The following is a 21,043-nucleotide window of genomic DNA, read 5'->3' as shown; positions in this document are numbered from 1 at the left end:
TTAAAGATCTGAAGAAACATGCATTTCCATGGTGACTGCTCAGATATGTTTCCACACAAAATTATACAATTAACCATTGGAAACAGAAATCCAAACCACAGTGGTAAAGAGTAAGTGAGATTTACTGAGTTCAATGCACTGCATGTCCCAAACAGAAGCATTTCCATATATAAAATCAACATCATATCTATTTCATATGGGGTTTATGCAGATTAAAATTATTCGATGAATTCAATATATGTCAGGCCTAACTTTAGGCACTATGCCAGGTATCAGGAATTCAAATAATACATAATCCTTGTTTTAATTGACTTGCTATCTGTTACTACATATAATTATTATATACTATATTATTGCTAAGAATTATACTATAGGACATATAAAAGGGACACATGAGTTAGGTGAATGCTGGCAGAGTAAGCTTTTATAGTACAGATAAAATGTAAGCTGAACTCTAAGATAAATTGGGATCAGGAGCAAATAAGATATCCCAAGCCATTGGAGCAACACGTTGGACATCGTGGAGAAGATCCAAAAATGTGAGGGGTTTGTATAGACAAAAAAGAAAAAAGAAGTACTGGATTGAAAAATAGGGTAATAGATGGCAGGTTAGGAGTTTTCAGTAATTATACACAAAAAAATCCATCAGTTTTGACAACCAGGCATGGACTAGAATAGCTTTGTGGAAATTAGAGTCCAGAGGATAAGTTCCAGAACACCATTGGAGCAAAAATCCGAGAATAGATGTATTGAAGAAAGTAAGAATAGTTTTACTTTACCTGCATTACCCTATCCCTAATGTGTCACAGCTCAGTGCCAAGAATGTCTCCTTGGTCTGTGACTTCACTCAAGGGGGGAAGTGAAAACACGGCAAGCAAGTACCTGGCATCACCCACTCACTGTACAGAACACAGTCTAAGAGGCCCACTCCTTTCTTGCCTCACACAAAATACCAAGGGGATCATCAAGCTAAATTGTTTGGGGGGACTGGAACCAGAGAAAAGAAGTGGGGCCTTATAGCAGCAACCAGAACTCCAACCTCAAGAGAAATCCACTAATCCTACTAACAGTTTCATGGACTCCATCCATTAAGACTCCCACCTAAGTCACATGGGATGCCTCACCTGAAGAACCTCCCAAATTGCACATGGGCACCTCCAAACTTTTCACATACCTCCTCTTTGCCCTCCCTTACAGCATCCTCCTTGAATGTGCCCCTGTGTAATGGTATCAAACAAGGAGGAAAATAATAAGAGGAAAACTGGAAATTTTACAATGTGCAAAAATTAAGCAACACACTGTTGAACAACCAATGTGTCAAAGAGAAAATAAAAATAAAAATCAGAGAATATCTTGAGACAATCAAAATGAACACACAATATAGGAAAACTTATGGAAAGCAGATAAAGGAAAGTTTATAGTGATAAATATTTACATTGAGAAACATATCTCAATTAAACAACCTAATGTTATATCCCAGTGAATGAAAAACAAAGAACAAACTAAGCTGAAAATTAGCAGAAGAAAAAAATAACTAATAACTTTTTGTAACATTAATATAAAAATAAATAAAAGACTAGAAAACAGTAGAAAGATTTTAAAAACTAAGAAATGGTTTTTTGAAAAGATAAAATTGACAAGTCTTTAGCTAGATTACCTAAGAAAAAAAGAGAGAGGACTCATAGAAAATCAGAAATGAAAAAAAAAATTACAAATGATACCATGAAAACACAAGAGATCATAGGAGACTACTATGACCAAATATACACCAAAAATTTAGATAGCCTAGAATAAATGATAAATTCCTGTAACCATACAGCCTTCGAGGAGTGAATTGTGAAGAAATGTAAAATCCAAATGGACTGACAACTAGTAAGAAAATTCAATCAGTACTCAAAAATCCACCAACAAAGAAAGCCCAAAACCAAATGGTGTCACAAGTGGATTGTACCACACTTAAAAAATATGTAACTCCATTTTTTTCAAGCACTTCCAAAGTTTGAAGAGAAACACTTCCAAATCCCTTATTTTGAGGAGATCATTATCCAGATACCAAAGTCAGACAAAAACACTACAAGAAAGTAACATTATAGGTCAGTATCTTTGATGAATATAGATATAAAATTTCTCAATAAAATGCTGGCAAGCCAAATACAATAGCACATTGAAAGAACCATACACTATAATCAATGGGGACTTCTCTGAGATACAATAATACTTCAGCATGTGCAAATCAATAAATGTAATATATTACATTTATATATCACATTACACAATTCAGGATAAAAAATAATTATTCCAATAGATACAGAAAAATCACTTCAAAATCAATATCTGTTTTTGATAAATACTCTCAACAACTTAGGGATGGAAGAAATGTAACTCATAATAATTAAGGCCATATATGACAAGTCCACAGCTAACATCATATTCAATGGAGGAAAGCTAAATGGTTATACACAAATGTCCACGCTCAGCACTTCTGTTCACCACAATATTAGAAATCCTAGCCAGAGCAAATAGGCAAGGAAAAGAAGACACCCAATCAGAATGAAAAAATTAAAATTGTCTCTGCATATGATAATGTTATATAGAGAAAATTCTAAAGAGTTTACTAAAAAGAATTGTTGGAACTAATAACTTTAGCAAATTTTCAAACTGCAAAGACAACTTACAGCAATGACTTGCATGTCTATACACAGACCATGAAGTATCTGAGAAAGAAATTAAGAAAACTATCCCATTTACAATAGCATCTGAATACAAAATAACACTTAGGAATAGATTTAACCAAGGTGGTGAAAGATGTGTACACAGAAAACTACAAAATATTTCTTAAAAATTTCTTAAAAAGACACAAATAAATGAAAAGATATTGCATGTTCATAGATTTGAAGAATTAGTTTTGTTTTCCAAGGCAATCCACACATCCAGGGCAATCCACACATCCAATGCTATCCTTGTCAAAATAAATCCCCATGGCATTTCTCATTGAAATAGAAAAAAAAAAATATGTGAAATTTGTATGGAACCACAAAAGACCCCAAATAGCTAAAGCAATTTTTACTAAGAATAACATAGGTTGAAACATATTACTTCTTAATTTTAATTTATATTACAAAGCTATACTGCTCAAGAATGTACGGTACTGGCATAAAAAACAGACACATGGACCAGTGGAACAGAAATAGAGAGGCCAGAAAAAATCCATTATATATATATATATATTTTCATCCTTCCATCCATATATGTGTGTGTGTGTGTATCCAGGAGGTATCTAGCCATGTACTATGAAAAACAGAGACATTGAAGAAAATACAAGATACAGGAAACATTGTACATCAGACAATGACATCTCAGTCCCTTTCAAAACAGCACCTTGGGACCTCACACTCTTCTCCCAATTGCCATCAGCTGCCCTTTTATATTTTCCTGAATCTCATGCATGGTCTTAAGTCTCTTCCCTTTCAAAAGGGATTTTAGTTTTGGGAAAAGCCAGAAGTCACAGGGTGACAAATCTGGGCTGTATGGGGACTGAGTCACCTGGGTTATTTGATGTTTCACCAAAAAACTCTGCCTGAGACATGATGCATGAGCAGGGGTGTTGTCATGATGAAGCTGCCAATCATGATGAAGTTGCCCATAGCTGCAGCCTTCTGAATCATCCGAATAGTTTCTGTGGAGGAATGTTCAAGCTTAACACAAAATGTGATGCACACTCTAATTGTTCAGTCTTTTTGATTGTCATGGCCACACAGTACACATGCTCATTCAATGACGTCTACTGCTCCCACTGACTAGTACAGTGAAGTCACCATGTTTCATGCATGTGCATTCCAGTCCACTCTCCCTGGCTGCCAGGTTACATCAGTGTCATGCAAACTGTTCTCATTATATTAACAATGGCTGGACTCTTTCTGGACAGAGTATATATATATATATATATATATAGTCACTTAATCTTTAACAAAGTCACCAAGAAAACACAATGGGGACTGGATAGTCTGTCCACATGTAAAAGAATGAAATTGAACCCTTATCTTCACCATACAAAAAAATCTTACTTTACACCATTCATAAACATCAACTCCAAATGGAGTAAATACTTAAACTTAAGACGTGAAACTGTAAAAGTCCAAAAACAACAGGAAATATCTTCTTGACATCAGTCTTAGTAATGATTTCTTGGATATGAAGCCAAAAGCACAGACAATAAAAGCAAAAATGAATAAGCAGGACTACAACAAACTAAAAGGTTATGCACAATGAAGAAGTCAGTCAACAAAACTAAAAGGTAACCTATTGAATGGAAGAAAATATCTTACATACATATACAACATCCAAAATACATAAGAAAGTTTTACAACCCAATGCAACAAATTATAATAAATAAACAACCTAATTAAAAAATGGGCAATGGACCTAAATAGACATTTTTTCAATAAAGACATGCAAATGACCAATGGGTATATAAAAAGATGCGTAACATCAGTAATCATCAGGAAAATGCAAATCAAAACCACCATAAGATATCAACTTCCATCTTTTAGGGAAGGCTATTATTTTCATAAAGTGAAAAGATAATAAGTGTTGGTGAAGGCGTGGGGAAGAGGACACCCTTGCACAGTATTTGTGGAAATGTAAACTGGTACACCCCCACATTTGGGAGTTTCTGAAGTAGTTAATGAAAAACAATTTGGTAGTTACTCAAATAATTAAAAATAGAACTATCATACGATTCAGCAATCCCACTTCCGGGTATATAACCAAAGGAAATGAAATCAGTATCTAGAAGAGATTGTTCCATTTGTGCAGCATTATTTACAATAGCCAAGATTTATTTTATTTTATTTAAAGATTTTATTTATTTATTTTTTGAGAGATGGGAAGAGAGCGAGAAAGAGAAAGAGAGAAACATGGGTGTGTGAAAGGTACATCAGTTGGTTGCCTCTCACATGCCCCCAACTGGGGACCCTGCTTGCAACCCAACGTGTGCCCTGACTGGGAATTGAACCTGCGACCCTTATTTCTGTTCATAGGCCAACACTCAATCCAGTGAGCCACACCAGCCAGGGCAGAATACCCAAAATTTAGAAACAATATAAATATCTCTTGACAGATAATGAATAAAGAACATGTTATATTGATATATATTTTTAAAAGCCATACGAAGAAGAAAACCCTGCCATCTACTACAACACGGACATACTTACAGGGTATTATGCCAGTGCAATTAGCCAGATAAAGGAAGAGAAATACAGCAGCATCTAACCTGCATGGGGAATATAAAAAAAAAATTTAAAGTAAACTCATAGAAACAGAGAGTAAGGTGGAAGAATTGGGGAGACTTTGATCAAAATCTACAGACTTTTAATTTCAATTATAAGATTAATAGGTTATGGAGACAGAATATATAGCATGGTGACTATAGGTAATAATATGTTGTATATTTGAAATTTACTAAGAGGGTTGAACTTACTTTTTTTGCCACAAAAAAGGTAATTGTGTGAGATAATGTGTTAATTAGCTTGATTATGGTAATGATTTCACAATGCATACATAAGTCAAAACATTACTCTGTATACCTTAAATATATAACATATTGTTTGCCAATCATACCTCAATAAAGCTGAAAATAAAATCTGCTTATAGGAAAAGCAAAGGATAAAGAAAGTATAAGAAGGAAACACCATAATATGATTAGCAATTAGGAACAAACCATAAAAGAGGTGGTACGGTGCCTTTAGAACTTTGGGCTGTATTATTCAGTTCAGAGTCACACACTGAAGTGTCTGCAGACACCAGAGAAGAGATCTGACTCTGTGAAGTTAGCAGTGGTAATCCATATTGAGTAGTAGAAACTGTGAAGGACTGAAGACTAAGAACGCTTTTTGCCAAAAATTCTCCACATTCAAATGAATTTAAAATATGGTACCAGTCAACACAATTCTTCTTCAGCTAGATTTACTCAAAGGCCAACAGATTGTGTTCCCTGCATGGGGCTCTGGATAGCCATTGAAGAATACTAACGATATCATCACGCTAGCATCTGAAGAGCTATGCATTTCTGTGTTCACTGTGTTGTCATTTTAACAAGATACGCAGAGAAGATGAGGGAATGAGACAATATATTTTGAATGCCATGCATTGCAACAGGCACAGGGTTATACTTAATAAATAATAATATCCTTCCTCTTTCTCACCCTTTCTGCCTATTTGTAACTTTATAGAAAGGAGAAACCAGCAAAAGGAGAGACCCATGTTGATAGTAAGAATAGTAGCAGACTTCTATCATTGCAGTGACAATTTACCACAAACTTCATAGTTTAAAACAACAGAAATTTTACTCTCTCACAGTTCTGGAGGACAAAAATGTGAAGTTAATTTCACTGAGAAGGAATGGACATATTGGCAGAGGTGCACACCTGCAAGAGAATCTGTTCCTTGCATCTCCCAGCTTCTGATGGCTGTCAAAATCCATTAGCTTGTAATCTGGTCACTTTCTCATCTTTTTCTTGTTAAATCTCTCTCTGAATCCCGCTCCTAAGGATATATGTGATTGAATTTAGGACCCACACAGATAGTCCAGGATAACCGCCCCTCCCACTGCAAGAACCATTACATAATCATATTTTATTTAATCTATGGTATTGGTTTTAGGGGTTAGAACATGGATATGTTCGCAGAGGTTAGTATGAAGCCCAGATTGGAAATAAATGTAAATATTCAATGTAGAACTCAATCATCAAATCTTTTCTTTACCCTAGCATTGTTATTAAATCCTTATTTTTATCTCACTGCAGACTCCTACTCTCTGTAGTACTATAATATCCTACAATTCCAATAGAAAAGCAACTGGACTTTGAAAATAACCTTTTGTTCACCCTGATTGGTGTGGCTCAGTGGTTTGGGCATTGTCCCACAAACCAAAAGGTCATTGGTTTGATTCCCAGTCGGGCCACATGCCCAGTGTGCAGTCCAGGTCTTTGGTTGGGAGCATGCAAGAGGCAACTGATCGATGTTTCTCTCACACATCCATGTTTCTCCCATCCCTTCCCATCTCTCTAAATACAAACATATAAAATTTAATGAAAATACAACTTTTTCTTCTGCTTTTCAACTTTATTATAAGATGCGATATCATTGAAGTTAGAAGTTTGTAATAACCTAACTTAAATCTATTTTAAGGTGTCAACCTAAATATTATTTTATGGTGGAATAAATACAGCAGTTGCCTATAAACATTCCCACATAATCAAATGTTCAAAGTTATTTGCAACAATGGTGATTTACATTACCTTGGCCGTGATGTTTCTGGGGCCTGGCTGACAAATGCAACACGTAGTGCTTTAGCTGAATGGACCATCTGCTTGTTTTTCCCTCACACAATGGTGGCAAGGGCCCCACTCTGCATGACAGCTTATCAAAGATTCCTTAGGTCCTCCTGGTCATCCAGAGTGCTGAGAACTCAGACTGCTTTGTATTCATACCTGGAATTGTTTCCTCTGTTCACCACCACATTTTGAGAAACACTGTGGTTGGCAGTTTCACTAAACAAAGAGGAAAAACAGCAAGGGCTAAAGAACTGCGGAACCCATCTGATTTACAGAGGGAATCAGAGAAAGCTGCAAGGTGAACTTATAAGAAAAATGAAGGAAGTGTTCTGAAGCAATCTTTTCACTAACAGTTTATGGAAAGTTTAGTATTGCAGCTATCCGGGAAGTCTAATCATTCCAGTCTCTGTGGATTTACAAAACCTACATGTGAGTTATAATACAGAAAGCAAGTGGAAAGACAGTATGAGACAAGCATTCTTCTTATTTCAGATATATAACAGAAGCCTTGCATTGTAAAGAATTACACAAATTTAATAAAGAATGGAAAACAGAATACTCTGGTTTTAGTATCACATAAATCATCTTAATAAAATGGGAATTCATAAAATTAAATACATTACTACTATCATAACAATAAAAGACGTAGAGTAAAAATATAAAAGTGAGAGAAATTTAAATTTGTACACCATGAAGATTTAGAAATCATCAGCTACCATAAGTACATATTAAAAGTTGATATGTACTTTATTACAACAGATGGAATAGAGGACCACTTTATAAATTAGTCTAAAATAATTTTTGGATGCAAAAGTATAGTCATGTCAAAATATGAGAGTAAACAGATCTATGCAATTATATGAAAAATATGTCTTTATTAAGTAGGATACGTTTACTTTAAACCAGTTAAATGTGTTCTTGTCACGGTCTTTATGTTTAGAGATTTCACAATGAGAATGATTTCTGAAATGATTTAACAGGTGACACTAAAGTGAAATAACTACTATTTATCTTGATTCTGTTTCTGTCCTATACATGATTAAAATTTTTTATATCATCAGAAAAAAAAAAGAATCTGCCATTGTTTTTCACCATTTCTTTGTAGGCAAAAATAACTGTCTCTGATAAGTAATTATTTTCCATGGGTATTTTACACAGTAAACAGAGGCAAGATAAAAAGCTGGGAGAGGACCCCATTATCAGAGGGTCTGAGTATCTGGCCCACAGTATGATGTTTAGCAGACCTGTTTACTTGTAGTTTTGGGACCCAGTAACCTAGAGGTATTTGGTCTTGGGGCTCATCCAGAGGGAGAGAAATCCTGATTTTATCTTCACGGCATCTGATGCCGAAATTGAATTATGGAAGCTATAACCAAATCTCCCGTGAATTCAGCCTCTGATGAGATCAATTCCAGCCCTTTGGCTGAGTGGGTTTTTGGATCTAAGCTGAAAAACAGAGATCTTAGAATTTCAGAATTAGAATGCCAAAGCTCTGCTAGGAGAAAGGTTGACCATCTGACTGAATAGTGTAAATTCCTTGGGAAAGTACAACTTACCAGTTTGAAACCATGAAAAATAGAAAACTTGAATAGCCCTATATCTGTTAAAGAAATTTAATTCACAGCAATATTAATTTTATAAATTTCCTACAAAGATATTACAGGCAAGGTTGATTCTTTGATGAATTCTATTAAACATTTTATGAGTAAATTACACCAATGTTATGCCCATTCTTTCAAAAAGTAGCGGAAACCCATCCCAACTCCTTTTATGAGATCAGCATAACCATGATACCAAAACTAGACAGTCATCACAAAAATAAATTACATACAAATGAAATCATATGGTATTTGTTCTTCTCTACCTGTCTTATTTCACTAAGCATAATACTTTCTAGGTCAATCCATGTTGTTGCAAACGGCATGATCTCATTCTTTTGTACAGTGGAGTAATATTCCATTGTGTGTGTTTCTGGACACTTAGGTTGCTTCCATACCTGGCTATTGTAAGTAATGCTGCAAACAACATGGAGATGCATCTATATTTTTGAATTAGTGTGTTTGTTTTCTTCAGTAAGATACTGAGAATTGAAACATGTAGTTCTATTTGTTCTATTTTTAATTTTTTGAGGAAGCCTCATACTGTTTTCCATACTGGCTATACTAATTTATAGTCCTACCAACACTGCACTTATATACAGAATGTAAAAACAAAGAAACAAAACAATACAGAAACAGATTCCTGATACAGAGAACAGACTGATGGTCTCTAGAGAGGAAGAGAGTGGGGGGCAGGGAAAGTGAAAACGATGCAGAATAAGAGATACAATTTCCAGTTATAATATAAATAAATCTTGGAAATGTAATGCACAGCAAAGGGAATATAGTCAACAATATTTTAATAACCTTGTATGTTGTCAGATGGTTACTAGACTTATTGTGGTGATCACTTAGGTATATAAACATTGAATAACTTTATATCTTAAACTTATGTAATATTGTACATTGACTGTATTTTAATAAAAAAAATTTACAAAATTTTATTTAATGCTACTTCTGTCTTGAAATAACAATTTTGAACATGAGGCATAGTTCTGCTTTGTACTAGGCCTCACATAATTGTAAAAGGCTGAATATTTTCTTTTTTAAGATCAGGAAAAGAGCTAGGATGTATACTCTCCTCACTTCCATTTTAATATTGTACTGGAGGCCCTAGCTGAAGTAATAATTTAAGGAAATGAAAAGAATAAATCATGGGGAAATAAAAAAACATTAAAACTGTCTCTGTATGAAGGTGGAAATTACTTTAGTAGAAAAAAACAAAGAAAATTATTTTAAAGTTAATAGAATTATTAAGTGAATTTATGAATCTGGCAAATAAAGGGTCAATATTAAAAATTCAGTTGCATTTCTGTATGCTAGCAGTAAACAATATGAAAAGTAATTTTTAATTACCATGTAAATTGGTATTGAACATAAAATACTTAGTAATTAATTTAACAAAAGATGTATAAAATCTAAACACAGAAAAATACAAAACATCACAGAAGGTAAATAAGGGAATTCTAAATAAAGGAAGAAATACACTGTGTTTGTGAACTGGAATACTCAATCTTGTTACAAAAACAATTCTCCTCAAATTTATTAATAGGTTAAACACAATTCCAATCAAAACACCAAGAGTTTTTGTTGTTGGTTTTTTTTCAATTGACAGTGAATCTAAAATTTGTAGAGAAAAAACACATATAAAAAAGCCAAAGGATTTTTGAAACAACAAAATTAAAGGACTTGCACCACTTGATTTCTAGCAGTGGAATCACTGGATCATTGATCCAGTGATTGAGGAAACACCACACTGTTTCCCATAGTTACTGTACCAGTCTGCATTCCCACCAACAGTGCACTAAGGCTGCCTTTTCTCCACATCTTCCCCAGCACTTGTTGTTTGCTGAGTTATTAACAATAGCTATTTTGGCATGTGTGAGGTGGTATTTCACTGTGGTTTTAAGTGCATCTCTCAGATGGCTAGTGATGTTGAGCATTTATTTCACAGATCTAGCACAAATATTTCAAAAATTTATATGGAATGAAAAAAGAGCCTGAAGAACGACAAAGTTGGAAGGATCCCAATATCCAATATGAAACTACACTACAAGGCCACTATGATCAAAACAGTCTGGTATTTGCATAAGAACAGACTCATAGATCAATGGAACAGAATATAGAGCCCAGAAATAAACCCATGTCTTTATGGTCAATTAATATTTGACAAAGGAGTCAAGAACATACAATGAAGTGAAGACAGTCTCTTTAATAAATGGTGTTGAGAGAACTGGACTAGTACATAAAAAAAAATGAACCTAGACCATCAACTTACACTATACAACAGAAAAACTCAAAATGGATAAAACGCTTAAATATAAGTCATGATACCATAACAATCCTAGAGGAAAACATAGGCAGTAAAATTTCAGATACTTCACGTCATGATATTTTTGCCAATATATCTCCTAGGGCAAGGGAAATAAAGGAAAAAATAAACAAATAGGACTATATCAAATTAAAAAGTTTCTGCATGGCTGAAGAAACCATCACCAAAATCGAAAGGGAACCGAGTGTATGGGAGAAAATATTTGCCAATAATACATCAGACAAAGGTTTAATCTCCAAAATATGCAAAGAACTCATATGACTCAACACCAGAAAAACAAACAATCCAATTTAAAAATGGGCAAAGGACCTGAATAGACACTGCTCCACAGAGGACATACAGATGACCCAGATATATGAAAAAAAATAAAGACAATATGGTATTGAGGTAAAGAGTAATAAATATATCAAGTATACAGCAGAAGGAGAATCAATATTTAATTTAATGGGGAAAGAATAGTCTTTTTGACAAATAGTGATATACCAACTTGATATCTGTTTGGGGTTGTAAGGAGTAATCCTTGACCCTACCTAACACCCTACGAAAGTATTAGTGGAGGACAAATTATGTACATAAATACTAACACAATAAAGAGTCCAAACAAAACATAGGAAAAGCACCTATGAAACCAGGAGGTTGGTTAAGGAGTTCAGGACACAAAACTAAGCATAAGAGGAAAATGTGATAAATAAGATCTCATCAAAATTAAAAATATCTATTCCAAAGACAGTATTAAATAATTTTTAGAAAAATAAGCCAAAGACTACAGGAGATATTCACAATAAATATTTCTAACAAAAGACTAACACCCAGAACATATAAAGAATTTCTACAAGTCAATAACAGAAAAAATCAAATAGTTTTTAAATAGATGAAATACTTGAAAAATTATTTTATGGAAATGTTATATATCAATTGCCTGGTGATTTCATTGATGTATACATTGCTAAAACTAAATAAACTGTATACTTAAAACCTGTGCATTTTATTGTATTTAATTTTATTTTAATAAAATTGCTTGAAAATTAAAGAATGAAGGAAATGACCTTATAATCCTCTAACTGTTAGAAATTATTTACATTTCTCTGTAGCTTCTTTCATAACTCATCTACATGCCTATAAATTACTTTCTAATATTACTATAGATATGTTTTTACTTTGTGTGCTGTTCATTTTCCATTAGTCGAGGAAAAAATAAAGAATTTTTTAGGTTTAACACTGTTTATTTGGTAATGTTGTATTAGTATTTACATTGCTAATAATTATAGGCACCATTTTTGGATGATCTCTTATTTTTCTTACCATGTGCAAAATAATTTGCACACATTATTTCATTTTAATTCTCAACTAATTCTTTAGGGAAAAAAATTCCCCAAAACAAGCAACAGACATTGATTTTTGTTCTTTTTTATTTTAATAATTGAAGTACTTAAAATTATGTATTTGCCTCTGAAGAAGAAATATGCTCACTTTCTAATAAATTAGGATATACTATATTTTCATTATCTTTATCTTCTTCATGTTTATTATTGTCTTTTTCCTGTCTTTTTCCCTAGAAACTATAAAAAACTGTCTTTATGTATATTAAATTCCAAGTAGAGGTATATTGCCTAGAATTATTATTTGTAAACAATAGAATCTAGTTTAGCTAGTTTTAGGGGGGAAGGACATATAAATAAATAAATCTTATAGAATTATTGCAATGGATGAAGAAATGAGTGCTAATCTAAAACTTGAAGGAATGATTTGTACAAATTTTTCATAGAATTTATCTGAGAGATTGCTTCATCTCCTCTAATTAGAATGGTGTCAGTTTGGGATAAGGCTCCAGTGATACAGAGTATGTCTCAAAGCTGAAACTGCCATTACTGCCCATGATTGCAGAAAAAAACCATAAAATTAATAATCTCCTCCTGCCTGATTTTCCTTACATGACTTTTTCCTAACATCGAAGTAAATGAGCTCTGTACGGACGTATCTCTGAGTGGCATAAGCATAACCACAGATACGCACTCTGATGGTGAGTACGGTGAATGAAATGGAAATTCAGGGGTTTGTGCCTCATTCATTCACCCATTCATTCATGTTTTCTACTCCTATCCAGTTAATTATATAAATTCAGGATACAGTAAGGATAACCCTTAAAATGTGTTGGTAACTTTCAAATTTTTAAAGCATTTGCAAATGACAAGTCACAAATTCAGTGGAGTTAATTCTCTGTATTTTATCTTTCTTCCTTCTTTTCTATTTTAATGCATTATTTTAGAGAATCTGTACTGTTCAGTTATTTAATTTCACAATTTGTTGAGGTTTTTTTTATGACTTATACATGAATGTCTTTTTAAATAGTTCATAAGTATTGAGAACATTACGTATGACTTTTGTCAGGTACAAAGTTTGACAGGCATACTGACAGCCTATCAATCTTCTGCATCTGTTATTATTGTTCGTAAAATCACATTTTAAATTTACTTTATCTCACCGATGACTTCCAGTAACTTCTCCTGATAAGTTTTTTATTGCTCATCAGCTGCCGGAAAATTCACTTCCCTCTTTACCCTACTTAGAGGCTGTGGCGCATCTCTACAATTTTATCCTTACATACTCTCTCAACTCCCTTGCAAATGATTTTATCCAATGTATTCACATAGTAAAATGAAAAACATGGTTAAACTTATCTCTCTATTTAATCCTGGGAATGTACACAAGCAGCTGAATCTACCCAAAGCAATGCTAAAGACAAGACAATAGATCTCTCTTTAAATCTATGTCCATAGACATCAAGTAAGCCCTCAATATTTTCAGTGATTGTTATGTTTTCTTTATGAATTCATTCTCTCAGTCTTCAAGATAGCAATTTCATAAAATCTGGTATTCAACCATCTTAGGAGATGATCTCAAATATGAGCATTTTACTGAGAAAATGGGAATATTCACAAAAAACTTCGTCTTAACTCTACCACATCCAGCATCCTCCCGACTTCATGCCCACGTACCTCTGACTTCCCTCAGAGGGCGACAGATGTGCATCCCAGCTCCCTTTTAATGACAGTCTATTCTCTCTCTCTATTTAAAGATTCAGTTCCAAAATATCTCTTTTTCTACCACTTCATCAAAAACTTTTTTACTGGATCATTTACAAAATCATATAAACATATCTTTTTATTTCCAATCATATTATAAGAAAGCAAAAACTTACTATCTCAGTGTCGCCATCTAGCTAGTCAATAGTCCATTTCTTTGCTCCTTTTGAGGTCAAGTCCTTCAGAGAGTTTGCTACTCCTCTTCCTTTCCTATATTTTCTCCTCAACCTAGCTGAGCTGTCATCCCAACTATTTTACTAAACTATTTCCAACAGAGACAGATAAGCAGGAAAACTAATAAGTTGTACATATCAGGGCCTGTGCTGTCATCAGCTCCGTCAAGGCCCTGGGAGGAGGGCTCTGGCAATATTTTCATATGGTCACATGCTCTGTTTTATTTTTATTTGTAAAAGGAACATAAGTTAACAGCAATTGGCAAGGATAACTCATCCATTGCACTCCCTGCTTTGGTGCTGTCTAGCCAAAGCCACAATTAGTTCTTAGCTGGACCATTAAAGGAGCCTCCTGATTAATCTCTTTCTTTCACCCTGATGTCCTCAATTAATTATCCGCAGAAAAAGATCTTTTTGAAATATAAAGTAACTGGGGTCTAACCTGTGAAAGGTTCTGAAAGATAATGGTTTTTTACAGTCGTCCTTACTGGACCTTAGTCTCCAGTTATTCCTCTCCACTTTTCTTAATAAATCCAAATTGTCCAACCGATAGCTAGGAAACAAGAATCCTAGTCTTGCTCATTCTAATGGTACATCCTGCTGCATGGTTAACATAAATTTTCCCATACCTTCTGAGAATTGGAATGCCAACGAAATTCCCAAAGAAACTGAACTTTGACCTTTTCCGATCTATTCTATAACATCTTTAAGCTCCATACTCACCTAGAACACATACATGAGAGTTGTTCTCACATTGTAATATTTTATAAAAGCTGTGTTTAGGGTCTTTAGTTGGTCTACTTCTTTCACACTCTTTCACTTCATGTCCCCTTGTGGTTTCCTATAACACTATAACACCAAGGAAAAAACACTAAGAAAAAAAAAAGTACACCTTACAAGGTTGCTCATGACCTTCCTTAAATTTATCTGTTGCTCATCTGTTCACTACTCAGGCCTACCTGTTCTGCAGATAAACCAAGACTGTTCTCCGGAATGGCCTTATCTTTGCTGTTTGCTGTGTCTGGAAAACGTTCGCCTCACAGCACTCGTATATTTACATGGCTCGCTCGCTCACATATTTTTAGAAATTTTATCAAATGTCACCTCCAGGGAGAGACCATATCTTAGCAATCTGTTGTTAAAAATCTGAAAGGAACAGAGACCAGCCTTGAAAATTCCCTGAGCAGACAAAATCAGTTTAGTCAGACAAATAAAGCTTAATATAGCTTATTTTACAAGACTCACTTGGGTCATTTCTTGTTTATGCCTCCGGATATCATAAGAAAATCTTGAACTTTTTCCCAAAGTCGATAGGAGGTAACCACTGAAAATTTTAATATTATAACCAATCACTGTAAGAAAATAAATAGTCGCCATTTTATCACCATATAAGCTGGTTCTAAAAATGCAGCATGGGGCAAAAATAGGTTTATAATTATAAGTACACAATACAGAATTCATTCTTGTACTATTATTGATTAATTATCATATTATTTTTCATATGAAAAGCTATAAACCTATTTTGCCCCAGGCTGATACCCCTGAGGCTCATTTCATGTTTTGGTTTGAGTTTCTTGTTTGCAAACTGTCTTTCTGGTGTATGAACAATAAACTCTTACTAATTACTACTTTAGTGATTGATCATTCGTATTTCTGTTATTCCTGAGCCTTTGACACTATCTGTGGTAGCCCTCTACCAACCTTGCCTTGCCCTTGCCTGTCACTCGTTCTATTACTCTTGTATGGCTAACACAGTAGATAATAATATATATCCTTATTTTTACTGCTTGAATTATTTATTGTTTTTATTCTACTAACAGATGAGAACCATCAAGAGATTTGCTTAGCCTTTTCATCAACCACATTTTGTATTTTCATAATTTGTTTTTCACAAATCAATAAAAAGTTGCTAATCATTTGATATTAAAAACCTTATGGCACTTATTTATGTATTTGAATTGGGCCCTTTACCCAGAGTGGCTGCAATGTTGAAGACATATAAACAATGACTTTCACTGCCCATAGGAAACAAGATATTCAGAACATGTGCAGAAAATGAGAGGAACATTCAGACAGCTTCTATCTACCACACTAAGGTGTGGCCCATTAACGATGTCTACCCCCTAATATGTAGGAACCTGTGACTATGTTACTTTACAGGGAAAAATGGATTATACAGAAGCAATTCAGTACAGTACCTGGTACCGGGTACTTTTTGTTAATTCATTCCAGAACTTTAAATTAGTGCCATAACAGACCAGTATTGAATGATGAAGCATTTTCTCTTGCAGGGCGACTTTGTGACTCATACAAGTTCTAGCAAATGTGATGAGTCCTGAGCAAGGGCCAAGTGCTGAAACATATTTTTTTCTAGTCAAAATGTGATGAGCACAAGGTCTGATAAGTTCTAAAGCTGACGAGTACCAAGGTATGACTGTATTTGGGTGTTATATGAGAACATTAACACAGATTATTCCCAGGCATGATACCGATGTGTCAGAAGCAGAGAGAGATGTAACAACAGTCACAGAAATCAGAGTAGGAGATTGGAAGATGCTACCATGCTGGCTCTGAGGATGGAAGACAGAGCCTCAATCAGGGAGTTCAGGAGGCTTCTGAAGGCTGAAAAAGACAAAAGAACAGGTTCTCCCCTAGAACTTCCAGGAAGAACACAGCCATGCTGACATGTTGATTTTAGTCCTATAAAACCCATTTTCTGACTTCTGACTTAGCAGAAATGTAAGATAACGAACTGGGTTTTTTTACATAAATTTCTTATAGCAGCAATAGAAGACTAATAGAAGACAGGTGCATAGCTGTCTTTATATATAAAATGGCTCAGTCCTTTTTGATGTATACTAAGTAGAATTCTGCTTTCCTCTGATGATATGGTGACTTCAATGTCCTCCTTTTCTCTTTGGTTTGCTTGGTCCATGTTTGTCCATCCATTCATTGTCTGCATCACTTTATGAGAGAGCTGTCTCTTGCAGAAGACAATCACTGCTTAACAAAAGTGCACTTTCTTTAAATTAGGGAGTTTAGTCCATTAACAATTGTACCTTGATTCTATGTGTTTGGCCTAAGTTAACTCATTCTATATTATTATCTTTGTATTCACATTTTATCAAGTTTTTAAATCTTTTTAATTCTATGCATCTATATTTTCTTTACTCTGACCTTTCTCTTTTCTTATTTTACTTTATATGCTATATTAGTCTCTGGTCCTTTAAATTGAGAAATTCTTTATTACCTCTGGGAGAATACTAAGAATCTTTCATTTACTGTAGGAGTAATTGTTTAAAATCAGACATTAAAATTGTTCAGGGAACTTTTGCATACATCATTTGATTCGCACAAAAATCCTGTAGCACAGGTAGGGAAGATATCATTATCCCTATTCTATAGACTCCTAGAAGTCTTACTCCTCATTAAGCTCCTTTCCTTATCATCACTGTCTTCACTCTCAACCAATTATCTCAAACAAGAACAGAGGAAACAATGGTATAATGATGTCCATGGAAAAACCTTCATTGCTATGCTGTATTACCCCTTATAAACTCATATCTGTGTTTTAACTTGTTACTTTAAAATAACAGCTCTTGATGGTAGTGCTGATTCTGATGTGACTTTAGTTTGAAAAATGGCAGAGAATATTACATAATCACAGTGAAAGGGTATCAGAAATGATGATGGATATGCCAGAATAAGCCAAAATAAGACCTATCATAAAGTTGCTAATTGGTAATTTTGTCGTAAAATCATTTTAATTACGCTGACACATTCTCTGACACATAATGCTAATTGGACTTCTGTTCAACGTATTTAGCCAGAAAAGAACATCAAAAGCAGTTTAAAAGTACATAACTTTAGAGAAAATGTTTCAGCAACTTTTTTATACACCAGGATATCTAAATTTTAAATATTAATATAATTGTAGAAAGATTAGGTTTCTAATTACTGGAGTCGGATCAATAATGTAAGTGTTTATTCTTTCAACAGGGTAAAAAAGCAAATAAAACAGCACTTATTAGTGTCTACGAACACCAGGCATTATACTAAGTACATCTGTATACACTCTCATTTAATCTACATGTGTCATAGTAAGTCAGGTACTTTTTTTATACTCGATGTACTGTGGTGGAAAACACTTAATAATGACCAAGAACAGAACACACAGCCAGCATGGTATTTCAAATTGTTGGGAACCGCCCTGCCTGGTTTCAGAGGCTGTAATCCCCCATGGTTAAGGCTGAGTCAGAGTTGGGACCATAAGCCACTAAGGAGACAAAGCTTATCTCCCTGGCAGAAGTGCCACCTCTGCCCACTTCACTCTGCTTGGCCCTGAGCTTGGCCAGTTAGCCAATGACAGGTAAGAATCCTCGAGGGAGGATCAACCTAAGACAGGCTCTGGTCACCAGGAATAAGCTCGCAAGGAAGGACTCAGGGGACTGTGGAAAAAGGGGGTGATGGACCCTAGCCCCTCGGCTTTGAAATAGCCTGAGTCCTCATTCTGTCTGCAAGAAGTGTCCTAATCTCTTGGCTGCCTTACTTCCCTTGCCTGACTTAAGCCTGAAACAATGACAGAGGGCAGTGCAGTCCTGTGCTGGGAGGGGCAGATTCCCTGGGGAATCAAGCCTAAGGAAAATACATACATTCCTGTGAGACCTACTTAATTTGTACCCTCAGCTTAAAAGATAAGGGTCCAGACCTGAGATGAGTCTGGCGCCTGAAGTTTTATGGCCCTCTAACTAATTGGCTGCAACTCAGAATAAGCCCTCAAAGTTCTCTGTAAATCTTATATTGTTTAACCCTTACTGGCTGACAATGATTGATGAGCTTTATCTGTATTCCTATGCGAATGAACCTAATAAAAGCCCCTGGAGAGAGAGGCTCTGGGCCCTTCTCCTTTGAGAGAAGCAGCCACCTTTCCTCCCCAAGCAGATCATGTCTTGGTAGTCTTATTCTTCATCCATGGTGGACCAGGGGGCTGCATTAAAGCCCCCCAACATCAAATGACCTACAGCTTCCAGAACCAGGTTTATGCAGAATACAGAAACCTGATATTAGGTCTATCTTATTTCAGTATAGAATTCAATTCTGAAAAACATAAGCCTCCCCCAGAGTAATGGTTGTCAAAGTGTGGTCCCCCTGAATCGGCAGTGTGGTCCCCCTGAATCAGCAGTGTCAACAAGGGAACTTAATAGAAATGCATATTATTGTGTTCCATCCTAGACCTACTAAATTCAAAACTTGTGTTTCACAAGTTCTCTTGGTGCTTCTACAGCTTCCTCAAGTTTGAGGAGCACTGCTCTAGTCTTTGTCTCTCTGCTTCACTTTCTCTTACCCTACAAATGCTGTCTGTCAAATCTCCCAAAGGGCAAAAAACCCATTACATAAAATTTTTGTTTGTTTGTTGGGGTTTTTTTTGGGGGGGTAGACCCTTATTTTTCTAGACCTTATTTTGGCCTCAATATAGTGCATCTGAACGTCATTCTCTCCACTCCACTTTACTGAGTATTATGTTTTCCCCTCCTGAGATCTCCAGTTTATGAGTTAGTACTGTTTGTTGTATTTACCTTTGTGGTGTCTGAGAGAGCCAAGTTGAGGGAAAGCTCAGCTGGATCTCTGATGGTCATAATTGCTTGGTATGACTCTTTCAATTTCTTTAAACATCTCATACCAAGGATAAAAAATGTAGACTGTTTTTTTGTTTGAGAAAGTGAGGATGTTGCACTTGGGCTGGTATTATTTACCCAATGTCTGTGAGGTACTGAAAACTTTTTAAACAAAACTAATCATGGCAAACATGTGCTAATGGGACTTGCAATCATTTTCGCTTCCTGTTACTCATACCTTGGTGAAATTCTATACCTGTCAGTTTGGAGAGGAGCTGTGACATAGGGAACGTGACAACGGAATATGACAAAGGTGAGAGGACAAAATCTCCCAATTTTGTTTGTTATGTATGATTGTATCTTATCTCACTGGAGCCGAAACAGTCTTTGCTGGCTTAATGAAGTAAGAGGCCATTTAAGAGAGTCCTTGGGGCATGAAACTATGGGCCCCTAAAGGCAAACTCCAGTCAACAGCTAGCAAAAGCTAGAAACTCAGTCATACAGCAGCAAGGAAACCAATTTGCCAGTAACTGAATGCCTCTGGAAGTAGATGTTCCCTCACCTGAGCCTCTAGATGAGGATGAAGGCCAGCCCACATCTGCCTTAGAGACAGACTGTGAGACCAGCCCTGATCAAAAGGCCCAGCACAGCATGGCCAGACTCCTGATTCACTGGACCTTTTAGATAATATAGCCAAGTTATTTTAAACTGCTAGGCTTGTGGCAATTTTATTACACAGCAACATAAATTAATAACCTATTCTGTAAGTTTTCAACCCTTGTTTCACAACTTTACTTTTTCTTGTCAGCAACCTAAGACAGGGAAAAGACAAAGGAAAACTTGAGAATTTGGGAACAGAAAACATCTTGTTTCTCTTCTATGTTATCTTCTCTCTTCTGGGTTTTGGC

Source organism: Desmodus rotundus, chromosome 5 (genome assembly GCF_022682495.2).
Source record: "Desmodus rotundus isolate HL8 chromosome 5, HLdesRot8A.1, whole genome shotgun sequence".
NCBI classification, from domain to species: domain Eukaryota; kingdom Metazoa; phylum Chordata; class Mammalia; order Chiroptera; family Phyllostomidae; genus Desmodus; species Desmodus rotundus.
Note: the sequence above shows the minus strand (reverse complement) of the source record.